Consider the following 10,486-nt stretch of genomic DNA (forward strand, 5'->3'; position numbering starts at 1 on the left):
ATAGTGTACCTCTTAATGTGACTTTGGAGCTAATAGATGCGTTGTTTATAAACAATATAAGACGGCTAGATACAACGATGAATTGTTCGTGGACGAAAATACAATGCTCCTCGATATTATCTGAGTCTAATGAAAGACTGACCCTATTTAACTAAAACATTACTGAAGTTAATAATTAATGCAATAGTCCTACCATTCAATGTGGCCATGGAGCTTCACAGATCATCATTTTATAAACAATATAATACATAACCTACCGTATTCTTCCCAGAGGTCAAAACAAAAAGACGCAGAGATCGCTGCGCCAATATTAAATGTGTTCACTGATGATTGAAGAATTAATAACTTAGTGCTCTTCACACAAATTGGATGAATGTTTGATCCAACAGTAATATGTGTAATCCATAAGTGAATGAGGTCATTGGTGTGCGTTACTTTTATCCCTATTCTCCATTAAAACATGTATTCTTAATTATATTTGTTCAAACACGCCCACCTTTTGGAAATGTGTTGACTTTTTATCCCATAAAGTTGTTGAATACCAAATACAAAAGTGAAGTCACTGAAACGGGATATATATACAACAATGGTCGGTTTAGTACATCGGGTTTATTCAAGATTGTATTGATAAATTAAACACAATAAAAATAGTGAACATTTGAGAGGTTCAATTTTAACTTTAAATATTGTAAATGTAAATTATATGTGTTACATGTACAAAACTAAAGTATTAAAACGTGTTATTATCACTGTTACCACTATGTGTTTTGCTGCCACAAAATCATCTAAAAGGACATTGGCGCAGTGTTAAAATAAATGTTTCGTATATTCCACTGAAGTACACATTTGAGTGATGCTATTTGTTTCAGTTTACCAATGTTTTTATTTTACTGTCTTCGGTCATTTTCCTGTGTTGGATTTAGAATTAAAAAATAAACTTTATTAAAGTTGTTCATAAGTTATCACGAAATTATAAGGCAACATTTCGACACAACAGTAAATTATTTTTAAAAAAGGTCATTCATTGAATCTTCACATAATCTTTACATAAAAAGTGGATATCAAAAACAAACGATCCGTTCCTGTGCGACAGAAATAAATCCATTACCTTGATCAGTTATATTTGAAGAGTTTCCTATGTATGACAACATCGTGTGCACAAGCGTTTAACTTTGGTCCTTGATGTGTTGACAGAAGAACTTTGTACTGAATCTCCCTGTTTTACCGCCGGAGACTGATTACATCTGAAACCTTACTTTCTTCTTAAGTTGCGAACATGTCGTGCGCTCTTGGAATGTCGTTGAACAATGGTCTTACATATATCAAGGAGTGAAAAGAGCATGAACGCCATGTGTCTTTCCGATCATGTGCATCACTTTGCAGCAGACTCTGGATCTGGGGATCGTTTCAATAAGATATAGTATCGTAAATATTACAATATCGTAACTCTGGTAGTAGCGATTGGATTTACAATTCTCGTAAATGGCCTGGTAGAGCGCTCTCGTGATCTACGATTTCTTTATTGTACATTAGGTTTTGTTTGGCTTTATATTCGAAATATCATCCATCGGTATGGTTTAACACAGCGTCGTTTTCTGAAATGTGCCGATGAAAACGGAGAAAAGGCACATATAACAATACATTGGACAGAGAGCAAGATGACGCACTCTGGGTTCAGAAGACGATTCATTGCATAAGTCAAAATTTCATACCGCTTGACAGTGGAAGATATCTAGTTCAAAGCCCTTGAACTGGAAGTGGTATTGTTACTAACATTGTTAGTGGAAATGGAATTTAGAAATGTCTAATCCTCATGCTGAATTATCATTCAGCACTTATCCGAACACAAAAAATCATCCGACATCCCAGCACATTTTATGCAGATAAAAGCTTACAGCAACATTTATCATTATTTAAAAAAAAAATCTATAAACATGCATATCTTTTATTTGAAGTAGCGAATACATGTCTTTAGACGATAAAGGTTTAAATCTCGTAACGATAATAATATACCAGCAGACGAGAACAATCCATGCGTGAAATCGATTTTAGTAATGACTTCCTTATGTCACAAATACGGTATATAATCTCGGGTTTTACTTATCTCGTCCTTTTGCGAAATAGCTTTGGCTGAAAACACGTGTATACACATCCAAATACCATAAGTCTACATGTCGGGTAGAGGTCGTGGCGTGCAAAGACGAGCGTTGCGAGCAGTAGTGGAAAGGGTACAGAGAGAGGGCGGGGGATGCCGGCGGCGGTCGATCCGGCACCGACGAATGAACCAAGGGCCAGACGGCGTAGAAGGGCTTCGGCGGGAATGGCGCCGGTACCAGATGCGGCACCAGCCCCTGTTCCTGTTCCAGAACCAGAGGCGGCACCCGCAGCAAAACCACCTGCAAAGCGTCGACGCGCAGACGATAGCGCCGAAAATGGTGAGGTTATTGCATTCTGTGATATTGTCCACACACCCGATTGGTTACCACGTGGTCGCAACGTAGTTGAGCACGAGTCACTAGCGTGCAATGCAAACGATAACTTACCTAGGTCAAGTCTGTCTCGAATGGATAACTTGCAAAGCATTTCTATATTGCCTAGACAAACTAATGATGATGTATCAATGCACGTGCCTTCGTCGCTTAAACAGCGTATTTGTTGTGGCGAATATGTTAATCTTGCAGTATTGGTTAAGGGGACAGTTTTAGCTAGCGGATAACACATAATGTTTACGTTTTGAATAATGTGTTGTTAAAAAGTCGTCCAAAGATATGAAGAGATGTAATTAGTTCTATCGAACATTGGTCAGATGCATTTATAATTTTCGATTTGGTCATAACTGTAAATTTGAACACGTGTGTGTGTCCATTGCGGTGGTAGCACCCCTTCAATTCATGTCCTCCGGCCAATAGGGGGCATTCTGATCTGTTAAATACGTTTTGACAACCAAACAGTCAAGGTCTAGAGGTCAGTCACTTTCGCGGAAAACCACGTGGTGCCCCAAAGTCAAGGCCGTTTCATAAATCCGGAATGGGCGGCATTGGTCGCTGATAGCCGGGCGTTTTCATTAGCTCCGTCGCCAATTAAAGTAGAAGTCGTTAAGTAATGGCTAAAATTACAATTCAGTTTATGGCCTTGTACTTTTAGCAGGTTTCAAATATGACTTTAGGCTAAGCTATGAAGGCGAACGAAAGGCCAGAATTTCCAAAATGCCTTAAATCTGCTGCTCAATATTTGTCAGTAGTACAACAAAATATTGATATGGAAATTCAGGCGGGTCGTGTTTCAGGTCCATTTATTGCAGTGCCACTAAAACATCTTCAAGTTTCTCCAATAGAAAAAGTACGGAAAAAGCACCGGTCGAATACAGATTAATCCATCATTTGTCATATCCATCTGGAAATATGGTTTTTGATTATATCGATCCCAAAAAATGTTCCGTTAATTATTCGAATTTAAAAGAAGAAATTTATATGATTCAGGATCTGGGTAAAAATAGTTTTTGTTTAAAATGGACATAAAAAGTGCATTTAGATTGTTACCAATCCATCCTTGTGACTTTGAATTGCTTGGGTTTTATTTTAATGAGAAATACCATTTCGATAAATGTGCGGCTTTTGTTGGCAGTATGTCACCTAAATTGTTTGAAACGTTTTCGAAATTTCTAGATTATGTTATCAAGGCCCGTTTAACCAACTGGAAGCTTTAGCATTATTTGGATGATTTCCTCTGGGCACATATCTTAACAGGATTGTCGACGGAATCTGGAAATATTTACTGAAGCCATGAAATAAATATGCGCTCCATTATCTAACGAGAAGACGGAGGGACCGTCGCGCTTTTTGTATTTTAAGGGCTCGAACTTGATACTGTAAATATGGTTTTAAGGGTCCCCGCAGATAAAATATAAGAGGTTGTCGAAAAAATTAACGTTGTTCTTAACAGTAAAAAGGTTAAATTGTAAGTAATGCAGGTTCTCATAGGCTCATTAAAGTTTTGTTGTCGGGCAATTGTTATTGGCAGACCATTTTGCAGACGTCTGATTAACGCTAGATGCGATATAAAACAATCACACTATCACGTTAGAATCACAAATGCCATGAGGCGTGACTTAATTATGTGGCTTGATATCTTTGGACATTTTAACGAGGTTTCCGTTTTTCACAATCGATATTGACTCTCAAATGACGACATCAATGTCTTTACTGATAGTTCAGGTGGTATTGGTTTATGTATTTAACGGCCACTGGTGCCAAGAAAAGTGGCATGCAGACTGGGTTCGTAAAGGGCTCACTTAAGATATAACATTGCTGGATTTGTTTCCCATAGTGGTGGCCACGGTCGTGTTCGGTGAACATATGACTAACAAGAAAATTCGCTTTCAATGTGACAACAAAGCCGTTGTTTACATCTTGAATTCGATGTCGTACAAGTCAGTTCTCGTTCATGCTTTATTCAGAGTATTCACCATTCAAGGGATTTTTCAAAATTGGGTACCATAAGCGGACCATATTCCCGGTAGCAAAAACAATGTTGCAGATGCATTTCACGGTTTCAGCAAGAGTATTTCCGGAGACTGGCCCCGTTCGCGGATACGGCAGCAAGTCCAATGCCGGCCTATCTATGGAATATATTCAATATACAACTGAATAATTGGTACTCGCAGGCATATCTAAAAACACACTATTAGCATATAAAAAACTGCGATATGTTCTTTTAATAAATTCAGGAAGTCGTATACATAAGCTGTAGTATGGCCAGCTCCCTATAGCCATGTAATTACATTTGTTGCGTATTGTTTCGAGAATAATTATTCGCCATCTTCTATAACTACATACATATCGGGGTTGTCATTTGATCATAAGATTAACGGTTGTTACTGCATTTTGGACGTATTTGTTGTAAGCAAAATTCTCCAGAGTTATCGTAGGCAAAGGTCTGTCGTGGATAAATAAGCCCCTGTAACGATCTCTATGTTGGAAAAAATATGTTCAATTCTTCCAACGCTCGCTTATGATAAATTTGAATATGTATTGTTCGAGGCTATCTTTAAGTTGGCAGTTTTTTGTTTATTAAGAATCAGCAAATTAGTTGTATACATAATGGCAATAGGTCAATTTTGTTTGAAGACGTGCGGCTGGCCGCCGCTCATCAGCATTTTTTTATATGTTTAAGAGTCAAAAACTAATGAGTTTGGAAACCCTGTTCACTTTAGACTTCCTTGTGAAACAAATAAATAAATATGCCCAGTTGACAACCTCAAGCTATACTTTGGCATTCGGCCCGTTACATCGGGTCAGATTTTTGTGCACAGTAACTATAGACCAGTCACGATTTATCAATTTTCAGCAGTACTTAAAAAGTGTTTAGTACAGTCTGGTTTTGATTGAAATTTTCCTAAATCACGCAGATTTAGAATAGCAGACCGACGCATTTAGCAAGTACGGGGGAGATCAGACGATCAAATTATGCTGATTGGCATGTGGAACTCGAATGCGTATTTGTCATATATTAGGTAATTACGCTTCCATAAATGTTATTTCAAAAGTATGGATCATGGGAGATTCTATCCCCTACTGGGCCGGTCAGTGGGCTGAGTCGCGAAGGATGCCGGACCTTAACCTTCCGGGTGGAACACGAGTGGTATGGATGTGCGTTTACGGTATGGGGTGGACAGGCGCCGTTCACCAGATGCAGCTCCCCGCTTTATTCCAGATGCCACCGAATGTATTAGTAGTCTACCTGGGGGTAATGATTTGGTCCGGCATAACCTTCAAGTCTCATTTAAACGAATTCAAGACTCAATTAAACATTTCAATATTGCATTTCTGGCGACCATTATAGTCTGGGCAGACATTTTGCCAAGGTTCAATTGGAGGGCTTCGGAAATGAAAAACAAATCAATATATAAACAACATACCGTGTTAATCAATTCGGCCACACAATGATGCGCGCTGTAAAAGGGGATGTTCTAAAAATCGATATTGACTTGGAAACACCAGGGGTTTTTTTTCAGCAATGATGACGTTCATTTATTTGACGTCGGACTCGACATGTATTTGGATTCAGTGCGCGAGTATTTATTACTATTAGTCTAAAACATGTCAAAGAATTTGGTGATAAAATAATTTTTTGGCGGAAATTCTCAGTCTTGTAGGTGACCGGAATATATATAACTATATAATGAAACGTCCGGGGAGGTCGATTTAGCATTGTAACGTCATCTATCACGTAGTGCTAGTCTGTGTGAGGGTGGCAAGAATGCTTTCAAAATTAATTTCGGTATAGTATGGGTGTTCTACTTCTCACTCGATGTAACGGCTTGCGTAGGCGTACCTGGAATATTTCATTTTGGCTTTGGAAAATATTGTAGAATTGCGAATATTTTACTATATGTTGCACTGTACAATCTTTGGTACGCCGAACCGAGAATTTATGTGGCCGGTTGCGGTGGCCTTAGCGATTGCGCGTGTATAATATCTATTTTCGAACCAGCCGGGTGTTCGTTGAAATAGGAATTGTATAAATAAATGTGAGCACGTTGCGGAGCTCTTGCAAAATAGCATGGAATGCGGTGCATTATCTGGTGGCGATGATTGCATTCACGAGGAGCTAAATCAATAGTGCAACTGGGGTTGTCCTATATTTAGGGCATTTCTTCCGGTCACCTCCGCGAAACGCCTCAGTTGTAGTGCTAGTCTAGAGCTGAGGTTTTATTATTCACTCTAGTGCTAGTCTTGTGTAAATTGTATTCCGCCATTTTGCCAATAAATTCCATTTATCTTTTTGTATTGTTCCTTTCATATATTTTGTACCAATGATAGAAGATCAAAATGTGTTGACGTAATGTAACACATTAAAAAATATAATAAAATTGTAAGTAACAAAGTTGGCTTTTGAAGTAATTATTCAGCAGTTGTTGCTTTTTGTTAATACATATGCGTAAAACAAGTGAATGTCGACAAATGGTCGGGGATCCCTTTGATAAGTAGGCTACTGTAACTGAACGTTCATGAGATAGACAAACGTTAAAAGATGGTTACACTTTGTAATCCGAATAACTCGAACCAGATGAATGAATCGAATCTTGGTTAATGAATGGGGATACTGAGCTGCATTCTGAAATAACGATATGTATTGAAAAGTATTTTAAAAACCAAACAGAAAAATGCACACTAGATGACCTTAATAATGCGAAAACATTCGGAATAAAACTGTTATTGTCACACTGTCATATCATTATTAAGATAATGTTTTCCGTCCGTAAGTTTGCTGGTTATTGAATGAAGGAACGAAAAAAACTGTGATGACACAATATTATGTAAAAACACTCGCTCGAAAGAGTAATCAAATTTTTGTCAATAAGTAAATATTTGCCAATGTACGTATATTTGTATCACAAACTGGTCAAGTTATACAGCACATATGTTTAAAATGGCATTTTGTTGCTTATTATAATAATGGCGATATATGTGTCTTTAAAAACATAACGTTAAACTATAATTTATGATGACAAATATATCATACTAGATAGTCATTTAACCACCAGTATACTCTTAGAAATTGGTTTAACCTTCTAACCGTTTAACCAGATTACAAACCCTTATTGTAGTGCGATATGCTATACCTGCGCCAATCCGTCACGGAAGCCAGAATTACAAAAGAGATTTTTTTATACCACATTTATATAGCGCCCTTTTCATACTCGAGATGTGCGTTCAAAGGCACTGTACAGTTTTTCCCTGATCACTGGGTCATAAGTCGTCCGTTAACATCTTGGCGCAGTATGCAGCCACGGCACATTGGCTTATTTCCCTCACAGGTACCCATTTATACACCTGGGTGGAGAGAAGCAGTGGGATAAATTTCTTGCTCAAGGAAATTCCAGTGGTCGGGGCGGGATTCGAACCCGGGACCTCTCGATCCCTACGCCAGCGTCCTACCATTAGACCACTGCTCCCACAAATATAATGCAAAGTCGTATATTCCCACATGATATATGCATGTCAGTTTTCGAATTTTATTTCCAAAGTCTCAAAAGCTTACCCTTTAACGGAATCAAACAGTAAACATATGAGATGAGCAAAGTACAATGTTGTGGTTTTCGTTTAAGGTAAACAGCCGATACAACCTAGATTAACTGGCTAAAACATTTATTGTCGAGTTAAGCTTCAGTCGCTATATTGTTTATGCATGGCGTGTCGAGGAGAGTTTACTAGACAAAAGTTGATTGTCATTGTTAACGTTCAAGATTTTCCGCGCTTGCGCACTGACTTGTTGACAAAAGCACTGGTTACATTAAATATTGTTTTCGTCGTTTGAGCACATCCGAATTAGACGAAAACTATTCTTCCTTTTTAATGTAGATCTTATATGTGGCTCTGTAAGAGAGCGTTTTTCTCGTGGCGAGTAATCCGTTCAGTCATTCAGCGTTGGGATTGACTGATCGATACACACGTCATTTTTCACTGCGTAAACTTCTATTTTTAACAGAACCATGCGGTCTAGCGATTATTGTTCTTTTCTGGAAAAAAATGGACTTGCATAGTTTAATTATGGAACTTTTTAGTAGAAGTGCGTGAGCAGAATATAGGATCAGCAGAGCCGAGTCGGAACAGTCGTGAATAAGAAGGCGCTTCTAAAGCCATCAGCTACCGTCACTTTCGGAAGCTTGCCACGTGGCGGAAACACTACATAAAGGGAAATGCAAGAGGCGGAACTTGTCCCTGTTTTGCTTGTGCAAAAAAACATATACTTCGGATGCAACTGCCTGTACACCCGGCGGTTTCCGCAGCCTGACGTCTCTACAACAGACATAGATTTAAAAGATGAGTATTCATTGTTGACTGGTACAATCATGACATATTTACTGACTTGTTAGATATATGTAAGAAGCTGCAAATGGAAATCAGAAAATTATTGACCACTGTTGTGTAATGAAAATGGTCTGGTTATATCATTTGTTCAAGATTTTGTAGTTTTGCCGTCCAACACAGAATTCTATATAACATGTAGAAATGGTGTGGGCATCTTTGGAAACGAGGATCTTAAATTTCGCATGTTAGCGTTATTAAAAGTGTTCGTGTTAATGGGTATGCAGTTTGAACGTATGTTCACATGAATGACGTATTATTGCATAAACTCTATCTATAATGCCCTCTGGTGGGGTGCAGAAACTTGGCAAAATGAGGGCTTGAACGGAAGAAATCGTGCATTAACAAGGCGATTCACGTGCCTTTCAAGCCCTATTATGTGTTTTTCATATCCATAATCTGGTCCACGCGCAGTTACTTCCCTTCTCCAGCCTTCGACGACTTTCCAAGCATAAATGGGGAACTGAATAAGCACCAGTTTCCTCATTCATGCAGGGATAATGGCAATGCCTATTTCAATCCACTTTTCAACTTATACCATCTGCACTCTCTTGACAACAGCTTTATTGTATTGGCAACGTCAATGAAGTTAAGGTTATTTACTCAACACTTTCAAAAGACTATGCTGTAAATTTAAGTGATTATGTACCTTCAACGATCCTGCTGTAAATTCCAAAATAATTCCTCATTTCTTAATTTGCGCGGCTGCTTTTCAACTTTGCATTAATCCACTGTTTAAACACATTTTAAATCGTAAACTGCCTATCCGAAGGTAAAGCCTCGTCATTTCGGATGATGACCGAGTGAGGCATATGTAAAACACAACCTTGAACTGTACTGAAATAATCGAATTATTTTGTCGATGTCGAATAAACAAAACATTGTTTTCAATGTTATTTTAATTTATTTTGGTATGTGTGATTTGTTTATGCAATAATAGCGAAAATACACATTTTCTCGGACATGATCATCTGCGGGCGCTCTCAAAATCCGTTCCTGCCCGAGTGCGCAGCAGCACTCGGGCAGGAACGGATTTTGAGAGCGCCCGCAGATGATCATGCCCCACTCGGACAGGAACGGATTTTGAGAGCGCCCGCAGATGATCATGCCCTCGAAAACGTGTATTATCTCTATATACAAGTATACACTAGCCGGTATCGGCGTTGGTTTATTTTTGGTGTTGGTATATGAGGCTTCTTATTATTGTATATAAGTTAATGATGAATATAAGCTCAGACAGAAAAACAAGTATTTGTCATATAACACACTTAGAGAATTGTTGTTGATTGGCATTTAAACCGTATGTTTAAGACATTAGCAAACATTGCGTTCATTCTTTTAGAGCTGGATGCGCAATTGCTGCGGCTAATAATGGCATTCGTGACAGGCTGTTTAAACGTCACAATAGACTGAGTGAAACAAGCTAAAGACGGCTATGTTAAAAGCTCTGTTGATGAGAGGTTGAGACTTTTAATGTCACTTGGATTATAACCATCCATGTATTCTATAATAAGCCAATAATTATGTGTAATTTATTTACAAGCCCGTTCTTTTAATTCAGTCGGTCATACCAACGACTTACCAAAAATATGTTGTTGTTTTGTGTTGTTTTTCCC

Source organism: Dreissena polymorpha, chromosome 5 (genome assembly GCF_020536995.1).
Source record: "Dreissena polymorpha isolate Duluth1 chromosome 5, UMN_Dpol_1.0, whole genome shotgun sequence".
NCBI classification, from domain to species: Eukaryota; Metazoa; Mollusca; class Bivalvia; order Myida; family Dreissenidae; genus Dreissena; species Dreissena polymorpha.